The 20,729-nt window shown below is 37.9% G+C and overlaps 1 protein-coding gene across 10 annotated transcripts in view; it reads right to left on the bottom strand.

The window, feature by feature from the left end:
- Positions 1 to 20,729, bottom strand: part of ARVCF (ARVCF delta catenin family member) — a 269,139-nt gene that overhangs the window by 238,925 nt on the left and 9,485 nt on the right. For 8 of the 10 annotated variants that reach the window (XM_074606704.1, XM_074606709.1, XM_074606705.1 and 5 more), the window contains one exon: positions 9,663 to 9,745. The exons of the other annotated variants lie outside the window; for them this stretch is intronic. The gene's annotated coding sequence lies outside the window, so the exon portion shown is untranslated. The remainder of the gene's footprint in view (positions 1 to 9,662; positions 9,746 to 20,729) is intronic. 10 annotated transcript variants of the gene reach the window in all.

The raw sequence follows: 20,729 nt of genomic DNA, 5'->3' as shown, positions 1-20,729 counted from the left end.
AATAGACAGTGACATTTTAAGTCAATGAGAATCTATTTTACTCTTCCTCCCACAACACAAATGAATAGTAGTGCTAATGAAATTCCACTCCTATTATAAATTGACAAACACAATCCTGCATTTATCCCTTCCAGCAAAATTTGCCTTTTAACAAACTCAAACTATTCTGAAATACCCCGCGGTCACAATATGACAAAACAAAATACGACTCTCTCCTGCGCTGCCCTTCTTCCAATTAACTTGACTTTAGTGGATCAAGATAAAATATTTTCTACTGTATCTTACACCTACAGTTTTGGATGACTCCTACTAAAAGATACAATTTTAGTCACAGACTTTAATACAGTCTGGTTATTTATTTCACATTTGGTCAAATGTTTCTGACTGAGGACAGATTTCTGCTTTATTACACCAAAATAAATTGCTTTAAAAAAACAAAAGAAATTCCCCCCCCCAAAAAAAAAAATCCATACACACTGGTTTCCAGTGCTATCTTCTTCAAAATGACAAGGAATTATATTATATGTAAAAATTAGCAAAAGTTTACATAATAAAAATAACTGACTGGATTTTGGACCAAGGTGCAAAGTATAATCTGTGCATATTTTTATTGAGAAAAATGAGAGAAAATATTCTTATTCTTTTCTTTTTAAATGAGCTTCCTCAGAAGGGTTAGATAACCTTTTCGTATTTAATTGTGGTACACTAGGAAAGAAGCCCTTTGTATCTCAATCAGAAGGATACAGAGAAATAATTCTGTGTTTTCTTTCAGGCAAAGAAAGAAATAGCTATAATATTTACTGAGCAGGAGAGAAAAAAAGAAAAAAAAAAAAAAAAGAAGAGAAGAGTGTTATGCTGTGAGCTGTGTGTTCTCACAAGCGAGGCAGGGTGTGAGCAGCTCCCATGCCCCCGTGACGCAGTGGTCTCCCCTGCCCTGGCCGTGTCACACAGAAGAAAGGCAGGCCAGAGCCCCCACATCCCAGCTAAGATGGGAGGTGGGCGACTGGCCATCGTCAAGTGCCAACAGCTCCACGGCACCTGTGGGCCTGCTTGACAAATTCCATGGTGAGGAAAGACTTTTTCCCCCCCCGAGAAGTCTCTAGTTTGTATGTAACCCTTTCCTTCCATCCCTGACTAGTTATGCACCCCACTGAGGACAGTCAATAATCTGCGCAGCCTGAACGCTGGCTAGCACGACACATCTACGAGCAAGCTCTCCCAAATTTGAGAATTCACATTGGTATCTGCTGCTATTATTAAAGATAATAAATAAATGCAGCATGTCAGCTTCAAAATCCAACATATTTTCTGTATTTACCTTCTTTCAACATAGCTTTAATACAAACTGAATGGCATAAGTATTATAAATGTCATCATTCTTTATAAAAATAAACAGCTTTTCCAGCTGTTTTGTGACTACGTCCAGACCTGTACTACTCCATGCCTAGCTTCCACCATCACACAGACACATGCTTCTAAGAAGAGTCTTCCAAATTCCTTTCTAGCATTTGCCTTCATCCTCCAAAGTTAATTTCAATGAAATGTGGCCTATTGTCCAACAAGACATGACTAGTTCTGAACTCCAAATAGCTAAGATGCCATGAAAAACCTAGAGAAGCTTTGTGTTAACTACAAACTCCTTGGCAAAGATCACCCTTACGTGTGATGAGTACTGTAACACAGGCATATTTACTGCAATACACAGTTCCAAGGCCAAAGAAACACGTACCACAGAAAATCATTTCAGTAACTTTCCCATATATAGCCAAAGGAACTTTCCCATATAGACAGCACTATATGGATTTCTTTCCCTTTATCTTTGTTGTCTTTACTTAGTGAGAGATGCTTTGGCCTCGGCTCTTTGGAGAAGAGTTATGCATGACCACAGAACTCCCTAGGAAGAGTTTATTACTTTCAGGTTTTGGCACTAACTCCTTCAGGATCCTCTTTCCACTCTCAGCTAAGCCCTGGAAAGGTGACTGCATTGACAATAGGGGGGAAACAAGAGGGAATATTTGCAGCTGTGAGTCTCACCGTCACAAAGTAAGCTCCTTTCCTAATCTGCCTCGATATGCAATTCAAATTTACTAACATCAGACAGATGAAAAATCATCCTCCCATGATCATCTGCTCCTCTCGTTCTAGACTGCACAATTCCCTTTTCCATTTTATTCCTTTGATTCAGTTGAGGACCATTACTGCTGGCAAGTATTTTGGACAGGAAGATATCAGCCTCTAATACTTAAAAAATAATTACCTCTTTCCTATCCACTTTTATTTCTATGGAAAGTATTGCTAATGCTCATTTGAAACAAGTTTTTCTTTTTAGGTAATACATGACCATGTAAGAAGGTTCGGTGACAATGCCACAGCAGAGAGGTGGAACAGCTGACAGCTCCAAGAGCAGTTAGGCATCCATAAAAGAGCTGAACTTGCACATTTTGACGCAGCGAGATCCATTATGTTGCAAGTCTTTAATAACATTTTCACAAGCCTACAACTTCAGTGATTGGGGGAGAGGCATCAGGCAGCCAAAGACAGAAATAAGTCAATGGATGAGTTGCATATATATATTTCCACCTGCTGGCAGAAAGTGTTTACACAACAGTAGTATGCTTTTACAGTGCTTTAAGTCTGGAATAAATCCAATAAATCAGTGGAGTTTTCCTTGGTTAAAAAATAAACACAAAGCAGCATTTATCCCACAATGTCACTGGCACACAAAGATCATTATAGAAAGTCTGCTTTTGATAAGGTTGTATATCTCCAGATCTGGGGCCCTAATGTTAGTCTACCTGATGTATAATTTTTATTTTTTTTTTAATTAACAACCGAGTGCTACCAGTTTCCCAAAACTGCAAATAATGAGCTTAAAATTACTAAACACAGAAACACGTTATGATGCTGTTAATCAATGCTCAGCAAAATAAGTATTTTCCAGCTGATGTTTGTTTGAAATTAAAAGGTGTTCCAAGTCAGGACTCAGAGGAACAAGCCCATATTCACCACAAACCACTGAACTGCTGTAACGTGGAAACAACTGTTCTTGTTTCTTCAGTGCTCATTGTAGCAGAGCGTGGTAAAGTCAATAGCACAGTTGGAAGAGGCCCTTTCCAAAACACTAAAAAAGCCTCCATTGTCCATAAACAGAGTAAATTAATCTCTGTTCTCCATTGCACCAACAAGTAGAGTATTTCCAAGTGCCGACACCACACCCCCAACCTCACTAGGGCATTTTCCCCACATTGTGCACTCCAGGCTTCCATCTGATACCACTTTTAATACTTCAGATTCGCGATCCATCATCGGTGGGTTTTATCAAGTATACTCCCCATGAGTTCAGTGTTCAAGTCCCAGACAGCAGTGGGAGCTAAACACGTCATGGAAGAGGAGAAACTGAGTCACCTCTACTGCAGCACTGTTCAAGAGGCATGAAGAGACTAGTTTACTAGATAGCAAACTCTAACATTCTATGCTCCTTTCACAAAACCCTAGTTGAAATGTTGAAGTCTCCACTTTCTCTCCCTTCTGACCTTGATGACTTGTGTGACAGGGCTGTTTTCAAACATATTTCCAAACTCAGCTCTGTAAAAAACCTTCCTGAAAGATATACTATTGCATTAACACATGCTGGAAAGCATCTAGCCCTTGTGCTGCCCCCTGTATCTATAAATACCCAGAGACTGACGTGCAACTACCAAACCAAATCCAAACTTCCTCCAAGAATGCTGAAAATTTCCTCTCTGTCACCAAATAAAGTATTACACCTTTGTGCCAAAATAACATCCCATACACATACATAGTAAAATGTGAAAAAAAATACCAGCAGATATTTTCACAAATGCCTAGTGCCAAGAGAAGAAATTCTCAGGAAGCGCTGTGCTCGATTACAGCATTATGAATTTAATCTTCTGCCATAGAATCATGGAACAGAATCACAGAATGGCTTGGGCTGGAAGGGACCTTTAAAGGTCATTTAGTGCAGCCCCCTGCAATGAGCAGGGACACGAGCAGCTGTCATCCAGCTCACTGACTTCTGATTCTCTACAGCTATCTTAAGGAGAAACACTTCGGGAAAGCAAAAGAATTACCATACAACAGGCTACAATTTAATCAGACGAAGGAAAATGCTGAATGTCAATGTAAGAATATGCTAATGATCACTTTAATGAGATAAATATGCCCTCATATCCCCCATCAAAAATGCCCGAGATCCATCTCTGCAATGGTAGGGAGCAGCTGCAAGAAACTGTCTCCTTTCTACTGATGTGGGCGATGCTAAAGTGGCAGCGATTCCTGGAATTCCAGTGAGGCAAAAGAGGAGGAACAAGCAATGCCTTCAGCTTCCGAGATGCATCAGGGCACATTTCCCTCTGTTTCTGAAGGCGCTGTTTCAGGGAAACAATCCCTGCCAGAACTCTCACAGGACAAAGCACCTCCGCAGTTCTGCGAGTGTAACCCTCCAGATGGAGGGAAAATTCAGCTTTAAATCTAAATGGCAAAGGTCATTGTTTTATTAAGACTTTAATACTCTTGACATTACTATGTAGGGATTTTAAGAGCCTATTTCAAAATTTAACAAAGTCATCAGGTTTTTAACAGGAAGACCCTTTAAATTGTACAAGGACAAAGCCTAGCACAATTCTTATTGACAATTTTCAATGAGTTTCTACTGCAAAGTTGGTAAGTCAGTTTTGGAAGATTTGTCCATGAACATCCCTGTTGAAGCCAACAGCACCAATTTACACACCATAAATAGGACAAAGTAAACTTTTTAACACCTACAGAAAGAAACAACAATTTAAAAAGTCACCATGGCATGGTGCAGCAGTGGAAAATGGCTGCATTTCAATTGCATCTGTATCTGTTCTGCAATTTAAAGTTAATTGATGAGGATACATTTCGGGGGGGGGGCACGACATATGAAGGAGCAGGTATGGTAGGATGTTTCTAAGTTAACGCTTTATATTTATGTTTAATTCTTTTCATCGTCTAAGTTTCCTTTATCTGCTTGGAAGGAATTTTAATGGATCTAAATAAAAGGAGAAAATTTGTCTAACATTTACGCTTTGCCGATTCTATTAGATGTTGCCGTAAGAAGTGTAAATCAAGAGATTGAGTCTTAAAGTTTTATTCACTGTAGTTTTAACAGACCATGCCAATATTACTCCAGTATTGCCAGAGATGTCTCCAAGAACACTGGGTGAATACTAAGAAGGCCTACTGCGACTTGTGCTATGGAAGTACAGATTAAATCCTAAACTTTTAATCTCCCAATTGGATCCACATGGGGAAACTCAGTATGGCTTCAGGGAATTTGCCAGCAAAGACACCACAGAGCAGTTACACCGTATGTTTAACCAGAATGGAAACATTCGCAGATCTTAAGGATCAGAAGTTACATGTTTGTTTTCAATACTAAGGTGTGCAAAGATGAAGGACTCTTTTTGATAGGTGTACATTAGCATGTTTCCACATGCATATACTGTCTACAGATTATCCGTCTTTTGTGTCTTTTTTCTAGAACAGCATACAAATTTTGAATACTAATGCATTTCAGATGAAGCAAGGTTTCTCTGAGCCATGAAGTAGAAAGCAAGAAGACACCTAATAAAGTATCACACAGACTTCAGCTACGTGAAAGTCCACTTTCAAGGCCAACCTTATCCAGGCAATTCAATGAAATTCTACTTCAGACAGATAAGTACTTTTGCAAGGCTTTTTACTAATAAGCAGGTTATATGCGCCATGTCAAAAAAATCAATTAACTACACCCTACTAAAAAAAACCTGCCTGTTTTGATAATCAGAATTCCAGTAGTTCTGATACTCCCTAAAGTGACTTATAATTTATTAAGCCCTACCTGATCAAACCATAAAATACAATTTGTGGTATTACAGCCTGTCTTCTGTTAGTGCATAGGTAGCTGCACAGTGAACTGGAGGAAAGCAAATAGCCTCAGCCTGCTGTGCCGCTGCTGCAGAGCGCCAGGCTTGCCCTTGCCATTGGCACCACCGTCCGGAGGAGACCTGAGCTCGGAGGGCAGCGGCTCCAGCATCACAGCAACCAACAGCCCGGGCCTCGCACAGCTCCACGGGAGGAGTTCAACTCCAGCTGCCTGGACCACACAGTCACCCATAAACCATGCCAGGTCATACGCAGCACCCAGGCAAGTTCCCCAGGCTTTTCAACAAGTAACCATTTTTAATTTGGAATTATAAAATGATTCCAAATGAGACTATCAGAAATACATGCAATTAATAATATGTATTATATGTAAGAACCCAACATTCCTTTTTAAATCCACTCAACAACATCAAAAGCACTAGAATTCTGTGGGTAATAATGAAGGCAAAGTCAGGAATCATCAGCAATTCTGCAAGGCTTTTATGAGCATTAACTCACGATAATCACGTAGAAGTAAATTCTCAGGCATACAACACAGAGTAAATCATCAGACTTGGTTTGTAAACCATGTCATGCAGAGACAATAGTAGAAGTTCAAATTCAAGACAAATAAACTTGGTGTCAGATAAACCAGATAAAAATAATTTCCAAGAGCTACATATGAAAAACCACTAATTAATGTCTATGTATAATATACACTACATGGAAGGGAAATTCCTTTCTGAAATGACTTAGCTCAGATTTGTTTATGCTGCAAATGTTTATAAACCAAAATGCTATCTTTCAGTCATTTGAGTATTTGGGTCGTATGTTGCACTTCCCAAGCGTGACAAAGCATCCAACATGCCCAAGACAATTTTATAATAAACTTAACTACAGACAATTTTTTAAAAAATAGCTTACTTGCAAGAAATATCAGCCTATTAAGTAGGAGTTTGATTAATCTAGAGCAATCCATCAATTAAACACGACAAATTAATCATTCTTGATTGTTCCAGAAAAAATGGCAGAAACTTGAAATAAGCAAACATTAATCTACGAGCAATGAATTAGGGGAAAAAAATTAATTACAAGGAAAAAATGTTTATAACAGAAAAAACCCACATGTTCTGGACAGCTCAGGTCTGAAATCTGGCAGCCTGGAAAATGTTTCAAATCAAGTCAACTCCATTTTGCACACTGCAATTAAAACTGACCATTTAAATCACACAACCACAGGTCTGGAAATATCTGTTTAGTATTAATTTCTGAAAAGGCAGGTATTTTTAATGTTTGGCAAATCATTTCTGGGCAGCCATTGGCTAGAAGCTTTTATGACAAGTTCACTTGTAATAGTATCTCCTGGGGAGGAGCAGAGAAATTCGTAATGAAAGTTAGTGCCTAGCAAATACAGTATCTTGCTCTTTGAAATCTTCACCTTTGAAAAAAATATTTACTCTTTTTCTTAAATGACATTATGAAAATGCCACTAATAATATTATATCAAGCTTTCATTAAGAGTTGAGAACTAATACACAGTTTTGAAAACTCTACATCTCTTCACAAAATCACATGCTTTCTCTCTAATCTAGATTCCCCGTTTAGATGAGCAGTAACATCTGCGACTAGAATTTAGCCATGTCTACCATTGCTCCAGTAAGTATTCATCCTGCAGTTCTCCATTTCTTGTCTCGCAAGAAGGCACTCTGTCTGTTTAGACCTACTCCTGCATACAATATAATAAAACACACTGGATGATATAAGCAAAATAGTTATAGATAACCAATTTTTATGGTGCAATGATTTTCAGAGCCGCAGGTATTTTAAAAAAAAATAAATCAATATGCCAGAGTAACAGAAATGGTTAAAACTTCTGTCTCCTACTTAGGAAATATCTTTTTTTCATAATCAAGTAGTACAACAGTTACTTAGTCTTCATGTAACCCCAGCTATAGCAGACTACTATAAGCATTTTTTGAAAGAGGAGGAAAAGTCTTCACATTCAGACAGTATAATGTTACTCCCACTGAAAGCCACAGAAATTCTGCCGCTGACCTCAGTGGGAGTAAGAGCAGTTCCAAATGGCTCCAACTTTTCATATTTTGCACCAACACTTTATTGCAAAAAAAAATGCAATTCTATTTTATCATTAAAAGCCACAAATCAATAACCAATCAAAATAAGCCTAAAATTGTTTTATAAGTGAGCAGTCTCAGCCAAGGAGTTGCACTTGTAAAGGAACTACCCAGCATTCTGCAGGGCTGACAAGCAATAAATTGAGAGCACCATCATTCTGAAAACACATGGCACTCCTGATGAAGGGTGACATACTCCTTAAGATGAGTACACAGCACACCTCACTTCTGAAACAAGCAAATCAGTCTTAGTCATGAACTCTGTAAAAAACATCTTTGGTAATGACAGCACAATTACTGCTCTTTCTTCAGTGTAGAAGGAGCAGGAACATTTTCAAAGTTGTACATTCCTTTACTTCACAAATATGCTGCAGAATAATAACAGCTTGCACGTCTATCTACAAACAGCATCTCATTTGATTGCCTGCTACTTTTTTCCTAATTTTGAACATGTAGTGAGGCTGTTTGGTAAGAGGTTAACTCCTCCGAGTTCTTGTCACTTTATTCCCTTTCACCCCTACAATTATTTTCCTTTGCTCTAAATACTACAAATTTCACCTACGGATGACTGTTACGGTGAAAAGTCTCCTAAAAAACCTCCCACCGCTTCTATATTGTTTAGGATATTAAGAAGCAGTAACTTTCAGGTTTGCTTGTACTGTGTAAACCGTATTCCTATCTTTCACCCAAAACTCTGCTTTCCCTAAAACGAACTTAGAAACAGGCCATTAAAAGAAATTAAATTAGAAAATTAAGGCTTTCAAAAGTTTGAATTATTCTATCGATTTTATTCATTTAGCAAGTATACAACTGTCTTCTGGTTTTAGTCATTTAAAAGATGAACTTTTTAAAATTATATTCCTTTATCCCAACGTAAATGGCTTTTCCTTGTGTAAGAACACTTCTGTCTGGTCAGTTCTCGCAGGAATGACTTCCCAAGTCATCAGAAGTCACACAAATCAATAAACTGCTTGGTCTTTGACTACGCTGACGATACTGTTCTGACAAGGGCCCTTCACTTAAAACCAATACGTTAGCAGAAGGGTCAGATGCTGCATAAAGCCAGCCATCCCATCCCACAAGTAGAATTTATACCCGTGTTACAGTCACCTGCCACAGGTTCCCGCACAGAGAGCTCAGAGAACCACCACAAATGAAGTGACGAACCAGAGTGGCTGAGAGCAGGCAGTGAGGACGGGGGAAGCCAGTTCACCTCTCCTCTAAAAGTAGGACAGCAGCAGAACAAAACATTTTTAAAAGGTCCATTTATAAAGTTTTGGAAGTTTATTATGAGTTACATTATATGTAGTTAGTTATTCTACATTTTGATTATGCAAACGTTTGGTTTTATGCAGTGGCTTGCTATTGCAAGCAGACTAATTCAAACTCTTGCATATTTTAGCCGTGCTCAGTTCAATAGTCCTACTGTTTGAGAAAAAAGCCACTAAATACTATTACTATAAAAAGAATTTAATCTTTCATCACTTTATTGTTGGGTAAAGAATGACAATTGTGAGACTGGAACAGTAAACAGCAAGAAGGATTAAATTAGAAATAATTTTGCCTTCTAGATTTCACAGACATGAACATGTGGAGTTAATAAAATACAAATATAAGTAAGGAAATTTTGACAAGTCTTACCACCCCTTTCAGGCAAGTTGTTAGGCCCCTTTCCTTGTTCAGAAAGCACAACTCGCACACATAACACAAAGTTATGGATATCCCTGAAAAACATAAGAGACAGATCAAACTCTGAACAGAAATTCTGTAACTAATGTGACTAATGCCTTGTTGACCTGAGCAATGGCACAACTCTACACACAGCGCCGCAGCCCAAACGCTTGCCAAAACTGCCCTGCTATCCCTAGCTCAAACCAGCCAAGTCAAGGCTTTCATCAGCCTCTAGAGTTCCCGCTTCCTGAAATCAACGTTCGTGGTAGAAATTCCTTATCTGGTTTGAATGCTCTAGTATGCAGCCAAGTTTCTACTGAAATCTCTGGATCACTAAACCTAAAAATCATTTGAGTGTACAGTAACAAGATGCAAAATAGCCAAGATGTTTCTCCTTATTATCTCTTTGCTTAAATATATTTTTTTCTGGATCATACGCTTGATTTCAATGACTTAACACCTGTTACGTACATACAAGAATGGTTTCTATACTGGGGGGTGTAGGTGTGGGTCACAGTCCTCAATGAAGAGTGCTCACACACAAGGCCCAACCCAAACCCACTAATACCAGTAAAAAATTACTTACACTCAGATCCATAGATGTATGTGCACTCAATGCGAAAAATAGCTTTTTATATCAGAGAAACGGACTTATTTTTTTTAAGAGACCTGAAAAATATGAACAAAGCTATCTGCAGACTGCTTTTACGAAGGAAGACTTTGGGGCTTTTCCCCATTTTTGTAAACCCAGTCACATCTGGCTGCCTTACAAATCCCATATATTCTCCATGTGTGCCTTCACATTCCACAGTAATTTTTATGTTTCATTTCACAATTTACAAGTTATGAGGCAACACTATGTCTTAATACCGCAATTCTAGTGGCTTTAAGATGACACTTGATGAAAATGTATCTAATTAGTAAACAGGATGCTGTATTTATCTTCAACTCTGATAAGTAAATACTTTTAAGTACTGCAGAACAAAGGAAAAACCTCATCCCAATCATGAAACATGCTAGCAAGTAGAGCACGTAGACGGAAATTCAGTTTGTCACAAAATAAAATTTCATTACAGGGGTCATGTTGTTCCAGAAGCAGCAGCGAAGGAGATGGCAGAATCATAAGTAGTGTGTTGAATCAGTACAAATCCAACCTCAGGCAAGAATTTTCCTCAGAAGTTTCATTTTTATTAGCAATTCAGGCTTCGCCTGCTGAGCAATTCAATCCAGGGGTTGGAAGCAAAAGCTTGCCATTGCTTGCCCTGTTAAAAATTTTTCCCCAAAAAAATATAAACACATAATTTCCCCTAACCAAAAAGAAATGCAAACAGCGATAACAATCAGAAATAATATTAAACAGACATCAGTGGGGTAATATTACAGATTAAAAAATGCCTCTAATAGCTTGATTCATTTTTAAAACGTTGCAGCAAATCCTAAACTGACCCTTCTAAATTTATTTTTAAATAAGTATGGCAACTCTGTATGAGCCATTTTAAAAGCTTCTACTTCTTAAAAAAAAGTGGAAAATTATGGCCTATAAAAAAAAAAAAACGAAACAAAAAAACCCACACACCATTAAGAATCTCACTGGGTAAGAAAATCAAAAGCTGAATGGCAACCCATTTGAATTCATGTTTTCAATATAAATCAAGATGTCACTTGAGTCACAAATCTGGGTACCCTGCTACCTATACATGCCTGTAGCACCTAGGAAGGTTTCATGAAGAAATTATAATTATCTACAACATAATCTATGTATGTTATAACTTCTCCTCTTTTTTGAGCAACAAAGCTCAAAAAGTCTGTTCCACGTTCTGGTAATTTTCACTTGATTAAAAACTAACCACTATTCAGCATCTGACTCATGTGAAGGGAAATTCGAGCATACGATACATGCACTGTAAAGAGATCAGCTAGAGCAATTCTTGATGAGAACTATCACCTGATATTAAAACATATCCCCAACTTTTTGCAATAACGTACTCTTAAAATTGCAAGGGGTGTGGATGTAGTGTGATTTTGGATATCCTTGTACAATACAGCTGAGCAAAACACCAGGTAAGTCAAGCAGCAAAGCAAGAGAACAAGATTTCCAGTCTTCACTTCTAACCTTGTGTAAAAAGTTCCGTCTGCCAAACTCCAGGTCCTGGAACCCTTCTCAAGAACCAAGCCAACACTGAAACTACAGAAGTAGTGCAAGTGGAGTTGTATTTTGAACTTGCCAAATAACACACAACACTAAGGAGAGAAGAAACGATGGGAAAAGAGCACTTCATCTAGTGCTGTATCATAAGCTTGAAGAAACCTCCTTCTGCCAACCAGTTACCAAGAACGAATAAGTACATACTCTGAAAATTGCAGTAAGGGCTCTTATAAGTCTCTTGTAAATATTCAAAAGACCCACCATATTAGTAGTTCCAAACATAGTAAGAGGTGAAGGTCTCTTAAAGAACAGCTCTAAGCACAATGCTGCCAATTCTGACTGGAACCTTATGTTGAGACAACACCAGCTGACAAGGGCATGACCTTCTATTGATGCTGAAAATGATGACTTCGTTCAAAATGTGTTTCGTTTTGCTGCCACAGATTTAACAGCTCAGGCTTTGTCCCCATGAGATGAGTAGAACATGCTCATTAGGTAACCTATTTCCACAGAGACATGATTTTTAAACAAAGGCTAAGCACCTTTATTTTAATATTACAAATATGTCCTCAAGGTACGTTAATGCAGACCAGTTGTAGAGGTGAAAGCCAAGCACAGAGCTCTGGTCCCAGGACTGTGCCACAATACCACTCTCTCAACAGGAGGATTGCACTGACCGAAGTTACAGGTGACGTTCAACATGTCAACAAAAAGCAGCAAGCACTGAGCAGAAATACAGCTCAATGCACCAGCACAGCAATTCTGAGGCTCTTCAAAAATGTGCATAAATAAAAGGAAATAATTTTCGCTTTGTTTACCCAGTTTAACAGACAAGACAATTATGAATTATTTTAGCAACTTCTTTCAGCTTGTCCAAAATATTTACTGCCCATTGTTTTCATCTTCCTAGATACAGACACGTCAATGTCAGACAATATCTGTTACAATCAACTTGGATGTACTATTCCTACCATCTGTCTCAAGTCTAACCCATAAAGCAAAACTGAACAAGAAAAGAGGACGAGAGGAAGAAGGGAACAGAATACCACAAAGATAAGCAGGCAGTTATTTCTTTCTCTGAATGCAATAACAAGAACTCTAGAGGCCAAAATGTTCCAGCTGAGCTAACTATGGCTTCCTGCTGCTGTTACTAACATGGTATTGTAGAAAAGTAATTGCAAATATTACTCACAAAGTACAAAATACCAAATAGAAACAAACAAGATAATGGAAGAAACATGCATCTACTGGCAAAGCCAAAACTCATTAGAAGATTATATTCAATATGCTTTGAAGCCATCTGTATAAAGTGACAGCAGAAGCCTTTAAATTTAAATATAGCTTTTAAAATCCTTTATTTCACTACAGGCAGAAGTTTGACTTTAAGTGCTAATTTAAATGAATACAACCAAGTTGGTTAAAAAAACCAAACAAATTGGAGTTTCATAAACACAGCTGCTAATGGTACCCTCAGAACGGGAGCCACATCCCAGCCCGACCACAGCTCTGCCCACCCAGCTGTCCCTCCACAGCCCTTGCCTGTGCTGGGAGATTCACTGATGGCTTCTACTCACTGGTGAGAAACGTGAAGGAGATTGTCTTGCATCCCTGAAACTCCTTTATGGACTTGCCTGCCCTTTGCACCATCAGAATCCTTGCAACTTTGCATCTTCTTGTAGAAGACAATAGTTAGAAGGATATTCAACTATTAACCATCTTATTTTCACAGAATCGCAGGATGGTTGAGGTTGGAAAGGGCCACTGGAGATCATCTGGTACAATCTTCCTGCTCAAAGCAGAGTCAGTTATGAGCGAGTCACTCAGGATCTTTTCCTGAATGGTTTTGAAGATCTCCGGGAATATAATCTCCACATCCTCTCTGGGCAACTTGCTCCAGTGTTCAGTTCACCCTTACAGTAATTTTTTTTCCTCAGTTTTCAGTGGAAATAATGACTTCTCCACTTGGTGCCTATCAGCATATTAGGCTGTGCTGCCTGTCATAGGATTCTTGATCAGTGGGAGCTGCTTAAATCAACAAGCTCTGAAAACGGCAGTGAGATGTATAACCATGAAATTTACTGAACAGGCCTGCATACATTAGTAATGACACAGCATGGCCTCTGGGCCCGATAATGCAGAGATTCCTTCATCTTCCAATGACGGCTCTGAGTTCCCTCCTCACACAAGGACATACAAAACAGACATACATTTTTACTCCTGGATATTGCACCTACTTTAAACCAATTGGGTTTTGTCTTGTTATTGTATATACCTGATAAGTTTCTTTCAATTTCACACTGTCAAAGATATTTTAAACAATCAGTTTCTCAGGAAGCATCTACTATTAGCATTCCTTGCCTCCAAAAATGCACGCAGGCAGCTATTCCAAGGTGGAACTGGGAGAAACCTGTATAAACTCGGTGCTCTTGAGATTTTTATCGGAAATCAGTCACTTGATTTCATGTGATATGACAAGAATGCACAAGCATATTTTTTTTGTTCTTTATTACAAAAAGTCTCAATGATATTTGCTGTAAGAAATACAATGCCAAAGGTTTCCCGAGGAAAAGTCATGTCTGTTCATGACTGTCCTCTTAAAACATGTAAGTAGTTCAGGTGTATTCACTCAAAATACATCTGTGTGAAGAAGAGAGAAATTAATATCAGGCTGCTGATCACTAATACTAAAACTGTGTTATTGTTATATTTGTGCATAATTCCTTTCTCATTTTATATTCTCTAGAAGAAAATGCCTTGAGAGATTTCTTTTCCCCATTAGAATTCTCCAACTTGCTGTAAATATTTTATATCTGTGCAGCTACTAAAGTCACTAAGTTATCAATCTTGTACTTTAAAATAAGTCAGCCTATTTCAGCATCTTTCCCCCTCCCCTCCTTCTTCATTACAGCTGTTTTCATTCTGGACTCTCCACAGAAGAATCCAGAATGAAACTGGACTGTAATCTGTGTGCACCTGTAATCTGTATCTACATTGTATTAGAAGGATCCTCCTAATTAGATTTAATTTCTTCAAGTGAGAAAAAAGTGACATTCTAAGCCTGCCTGTTCTTTGAAGAATGTCCTAGAAGGTCAAATGGTGTGTATATAAGGGCCTTGTGATGTGTTTGACACGAGTAAGATAAGGTTGGTCAACATTTCAGATGCCTTCAGTAACGAAAAGCAAAGTAAATGGTATTGATTCCATTCACATCAATCTCAAAATGGTAAACAAAATAATTATATTCTCTGTACAGCAGTCTCATGGATACATGCAGATGTACTTAATAGATCTACTGACAATAGAAATCTCATTTAAGTCAGACACTATGTGAAATTCTAGTTTTCTTAATTGACCTACTATGCAGACAGTAAAGCTTCCGAGATCTCTACATCACTTATCCATTTGAAGTTAACCAGAGTTAAACATTCTACAAAGATCAGGACTCTTCCTATCGATTACAGCTCCAAAGCTTGTCTACTTTGAAACAATAGCTCTGTTCTTTAAGAGATATCTGTATTACTAGTTTTGAAGCTTTTACAATACCAAAATATGTTGGTTTACTCCTTAAAAAAAGACACATTAAAAATGAAATTAAAAAATAGCACTCTTTCTTTCGTGAACCAGCTGCTTTCCCCTAGACTTCAAGCTCTTTTCACAAGAAATACTTGTGTTTATTCTGTAATTTTTATTAGTCTTTCCCTTCTTTTGTGGTACCATGACCTAGATTATTTTTTTAGGCTTCTCAAGTGCTAAAAGGCTTCTCCCACAGGCCTTGCTTCCTGCCCCATGGGTGGAACCACACAGCACAATGCCATGGACACCAAACCTCTAGCCTGCAGGCTCCCTTTCCCAGCTGCATTACTGCCACAGACACAGCTGCATTTGGCACCTCTAGATTCTTTCATCACAGGGATCAGCAATCCATTTGTTTAATAAAGTAAAACATGGCACTTTCAAAATGCAGCAGCACTTATTCATTATCACACAGTTAGTAAGCCTGTAGCACAAAAGATAAAACCAATAAAAAGCCAATACATACTCTTATTTATGTTTAAAATCTTTATTGCCAATTGTTGCAGTTCTCCCAGTCCAATTAATGCCCATCTCCTGCTGGAGAAAACCACCTCAGTCTCTCTGTTCCCTGGCTAGAACACCAGTGTTCTCGAACACTCCCTGGGTCGCCTCTTAGCCCACATAAATCCCTCCTCCTTTTCTTGACATTGGGTCCTCAAACGGCTAGTGTTACTAGAATCCTCTCTCAGACTGACCACAATGAAAGAGAAACATCACAGTGCTGAGAAAAGGAGTAGAGCAGTATATACTCCCTCTTGGATAAAGCTTAGCTATTTTATTTGAGTGTTAGTTGGGATATTCCCTATTTATCTAAGCTACTGTTTAGTCTCTAGTGCTTGGTTCTTCATACAAAACCCTTCATCAAGTCTGATGGAAAAAGCAAAAAAACCCCACACTATATTAGATTTTAGCTGAGAACCAAAAAGATTTCTTTTGTAAGACGCATACATTTTCATTAAGCTTAGAAATGGTAGACCTAGCCTAGATTACTTCAGGAGAGAAGGAAAAAAAAATAGGTACCAGTCAACTACGTAAGAACTGGGAGAGCTGTATGTGAGAAAGGGCAACGTAACACTAAGATCTAACAGTGAAGCATTTTCAGTAGAAGGCAGGAATTGCTAATACCAGTGCATGTGACAACAGAAGAACCGCACCTGCAATTCAGTACAATACTCCAGAGATCCACATTAGAGAAAGATTAACTCCGCATAAACACATACTACTGAAACTACCCGGGAATGGACTAGCTATTTCATGAGCAGAGAATAAGAGTTTGGATTATTTAGCCCAGCAAAACAAAGGCTGAAAGGAGGCAGAGCTGTCCTCACCAAACAGACTAAACATGCAATTCTCAGAGACAGAAAAAAAGAGGAGCCACTGAAGCACAAGACCAAGCCAACATGAACGGGCTAAATAAAAACCAAATAAGCTAGCTGAAGTATAGAGAAATTTTTAAGCACCAGAATGACCAGTTCTCGGGAAGCTGGCATGATGCAGATGATGTTCAAAAGGCAGGAGAAGAGCAGAGCTGTCCAGACTCAAAGCAAAGCCCACACAGCTAAACTTCGGTCAGAGTTCCAGTGGGAAATCATTTGCTCACTCTGCAGCTCAGGCTTCTGTGATGACAAAGGAATGGCATAACATGCTGGCAGCTTAGAGAATAGTCTTTTAGATGTAGTGACTATAAATCACTTTATTTTCCTAAGAGATCAAAGCCAGGCACGTAGCTGTAGGAACGCAGATGAAGATTATGGAATCTATACAAAATCACACTTGAAAGAAAGGGAAACAGTATTTTCCTTCAGTATAAGAAAGGGAAGGAAATGCTAGACGCAGACTACTGTCCCAGACTGACAAGGTTCAGAGGTGCAGCTGACACAGGGAATATGACATATCCCACGGTAAGCATTGTATTACCGAAATGAGTATTATACAGTTCATCATAGCCTACTGTCCCAGGAGCAGTATCACTGCCCTTGAACACTTAAATCTTGAGAAGTAGGCTAGCCGAAGTAAAAACAGCAAAGAGGCAAGAGAAATAACTTATTCTAAAATTAGCAGAAGTGGGACTGGAATGAAATTCGTGGTCTCCTCCTTGAATTACTACACAACATTACAGTTTGAAGCAAAGATTTTGTATGCTATATGGAGAAATCTTGCAAAAGATGGATCAGATGATCTCACAGGTCTTTATGATTTAACTTGCTTTGACTTGTTTTCTGTCCCTCTAGTTCCAAAGCTTTTTCTCTCAGTGCTCTATTTCTTTGATTCATTGCAACATAAGCTTTTGCATCTTATTCTGACACATGCCAAACAATGTGGTAAATTCAACAACTAAAGATTATTATTTATAAATTAGAATTAAACAACTTGTTTCCTGATAAAAACACAGAAGGAAAAAAATTAATTAAATGAAAATCTGTGTCTAGTCTTGTTCTGGCCTTAAGTGGATGGGAGTTTGGAATACTTCTCTTTCACAACTAGAAAAAAAAAAGGGGGGGAGGGGGAGATATAATTCACACCAGTTACTTCACAAATCTAACAGTTACAAGGACTCCCTACTGAAACACAACACCTCCATGTAGCAAGTACGAGATTAAACAGTTATTCCTGTTTTCATAAATTGAAGTCAGTCATTTATTTAGGAAAATCATGCAGATTTTACTGTGAATTAGGCTGCATCTTTCAAGCCTGCCAGCTCCAGCATCAACTTTAATACTTATTTGGATAATATGGAAGTTTAAGAAAGGAAAGTGAAAATACCAGTTAAGAAAACTTGACAAACTGTGAATTCAGTGTTTTCTAAAGGTAATGTTACATAGAAAGCTTGCTGTATTTTAACAAGGGGCTTTGAAGTCCTTCAAATATTGACACATAAAATGAGGTAAAAAGTTACAGAATCTATAGTTTTGGTTTCCATAAAAAGAAATATCTCCATAAAATGGAGATATCTTTGTACCGCCCCACTTAGTTATACCTTTCATAAATTTCAGAACATTTAATTGGTGAAATTTTCAAGTTCCTTCTAGTCCTTTGTGGCACAGAGAACTCTCTTTTACTTATTTCTGTAATCAGATGGAGATCATGAAGCTAATATCTCATTTAGGACGTAAAAAGATTTAATCCAAGAGAAAGGGAAAAAAATACAAGGTCAAAATAACATGGGAAAGGAAAACATCTTGCAGGATAGGGCTTAAGACATTCACAGTTCTGTTGGCCAATATTAAGGTTACCAACATCACTACCCTCCTACAGAGAGGGAAATGAGAAGAATTTGCTAAATATAGATAGAACTGTTTGGAAGGATGCCTATCCTTATTTGTGCATTCATCTGTTTAATTGTGGGCAATATAGTCCTCTAGACAGCCTGAGGCAAGCAGGGATGTTCAATATTCTCTGAATTACATAATCCCAATTGGAGATTGGATTTAATTACACAGTTTACAATGGTATAAATGGAAATTTTGTCTTTTGAAACTCTTCACAGTTTTAAATACCTCTGGACATTTTTTACTCAGGCTTGGGAAGGTACTAAATGCCTGTGTGCAGTTTCAAACAAGCATGGTAAAAAAGGAATTCTCGTGGTTGCTGCATGACCTCAAGTCTTCCAAATCCCATGAGTCTCAGTAGCTAATGACCTATCACAAATGTACACAAATATATATTTATATTTGGACACCAAAAATCCCCTAAAGTAAGCAAAGTAAAAAAAAAAGTTTTACGCTAAAAGCTCCTCTTAGTTTGGTAGTCTGAAGAAACTGACATTTTTCAAAAAATTTGATCTGCAAATACATTTTTAAAATAATTCCAATAATTTAATTCTTTAAACATACTTGTCAATACATATTACCAAATTAATCCATCTTTATTTGAAAATAAAGCTGAAACAACCACATAAACCTAAAAGAAACAGCCCAACGGAAGTTTACACCTGTGATCCAAACCTTGAGAAGGATTCCTAAACCTAATTCCCTTGGTTTCAGTGACAATATTGTAAAGAAATAAAATGGAATTTAACAGGAACTGGGTGCATAAATCCCTTTAAGAATTTGGGCCTAAATTCCTAAGGGATCACTGAAAGTCTCAGCCAAGGTATCAACTTATTTATAAGTCACAGAGAGGTTGTCACGTATGCTTTTTACACAGGATTCAATCACCCCGATCTTCCTTCAAAGGAAATGTGAGCAAGCCAGGCCGCAAAGCTCATCAGACCTCTGCTACTTGTTAGCAGAAGGTCCAACAGCTCAAGAAATTCCTTAGTGTATTTTCCATCCTCTCAGTAAGGTTCAGAAGAAGTACAATGATAACTGTCCAGAAAAATCAAAATTTTGCATTGGAAAGAGAGCAAGCGTGTTCAAACAGTCAGGAAGGAAAAATCCATTGGAAAAGAGAATCCTGTATTATCTCCTGATCACCCAAATGCAAATACTTGCCTAGCACTGTGAAGAGATTAACCTTTACACAATTAATAATATTTAGAGTTTATGTTAATTTTCAATTTAAAAACTACTGCTAACAATACAAAACAAGAGTTTTGTTGTTGGGCTGTATGTCACTAGACATGTTACATTAGATACTCCTGGAGAGCTAAATGAATATAACAAGCTTCAGGTCTGTTAAACATTAGTTCTTCGGTCCCTTAAAATCGAATGTTGTCATACTGCTTCTCTACTTCAAAACAGCGAAAAGTGGTTTGCAGTGTCATAAATGAAATGAGGTGATTATCTCCTTGAATAGATAGATGAGCATGGCTTGGGATTCAGAAACCCCACCATCAACACAGTAAGAAGTCTGTAAAAGCTGTTTATCACCTACAGGAACATACCATCATGAAACAGTGACAAAAAAGCTAATGGAGCAAATACTCTTCCAAGAAAATATCCTCATTGTGTATAGGGCAAAATATCAGCACGAAACATGTGGGTTAACTCATGAATAGTACTCTAAGAAAATTTTCTGGGGAATATTGTTCTGTCTGAATTCTTATCTGTCATACTTCAGGTGTTTTACCTCAGCATTAAGCAACAAACAACCATGTAATATACTGTTATATAAAAAAGAATATAATATCCTACTTGAATTTGATTAGATTTAGTTCAAGCTTGTTATGGAGAGGTTTCACTAAACGGTCTTGATGCTGAGTTTCTTAGTACTGAGTCTTGAACGTTTAAAGCATAAACCAGTCCTTTATACTGTAATTGTCCCTACAGCAGATAAGAGTTTTGGTATAATGCCCCTAAACAGAAGACAGGCCACAAATAAGATCTAGAAGTTAAGTTAACCAAGAACTAGGATTTTGTTTAATAACCTGCACAACA

The sequence above is a fragment of the Larus michahellis genome, chromosome 13 (assembly GCF_964199755.1).
Source record: "Larus michahellis chromosome 13, bLarMic1.1, whole genome shotgun sequence".
Classification (NCBI taxonomy): domain Eukaryota; kingdom Metazoa; phylum Chordata; class Aves; order Charadriiformes; family Laridae; genus Larus; species Larus michahellis.
This window is presented reverse-complemented; position numbering and strand designations above follow the sequence as displayed.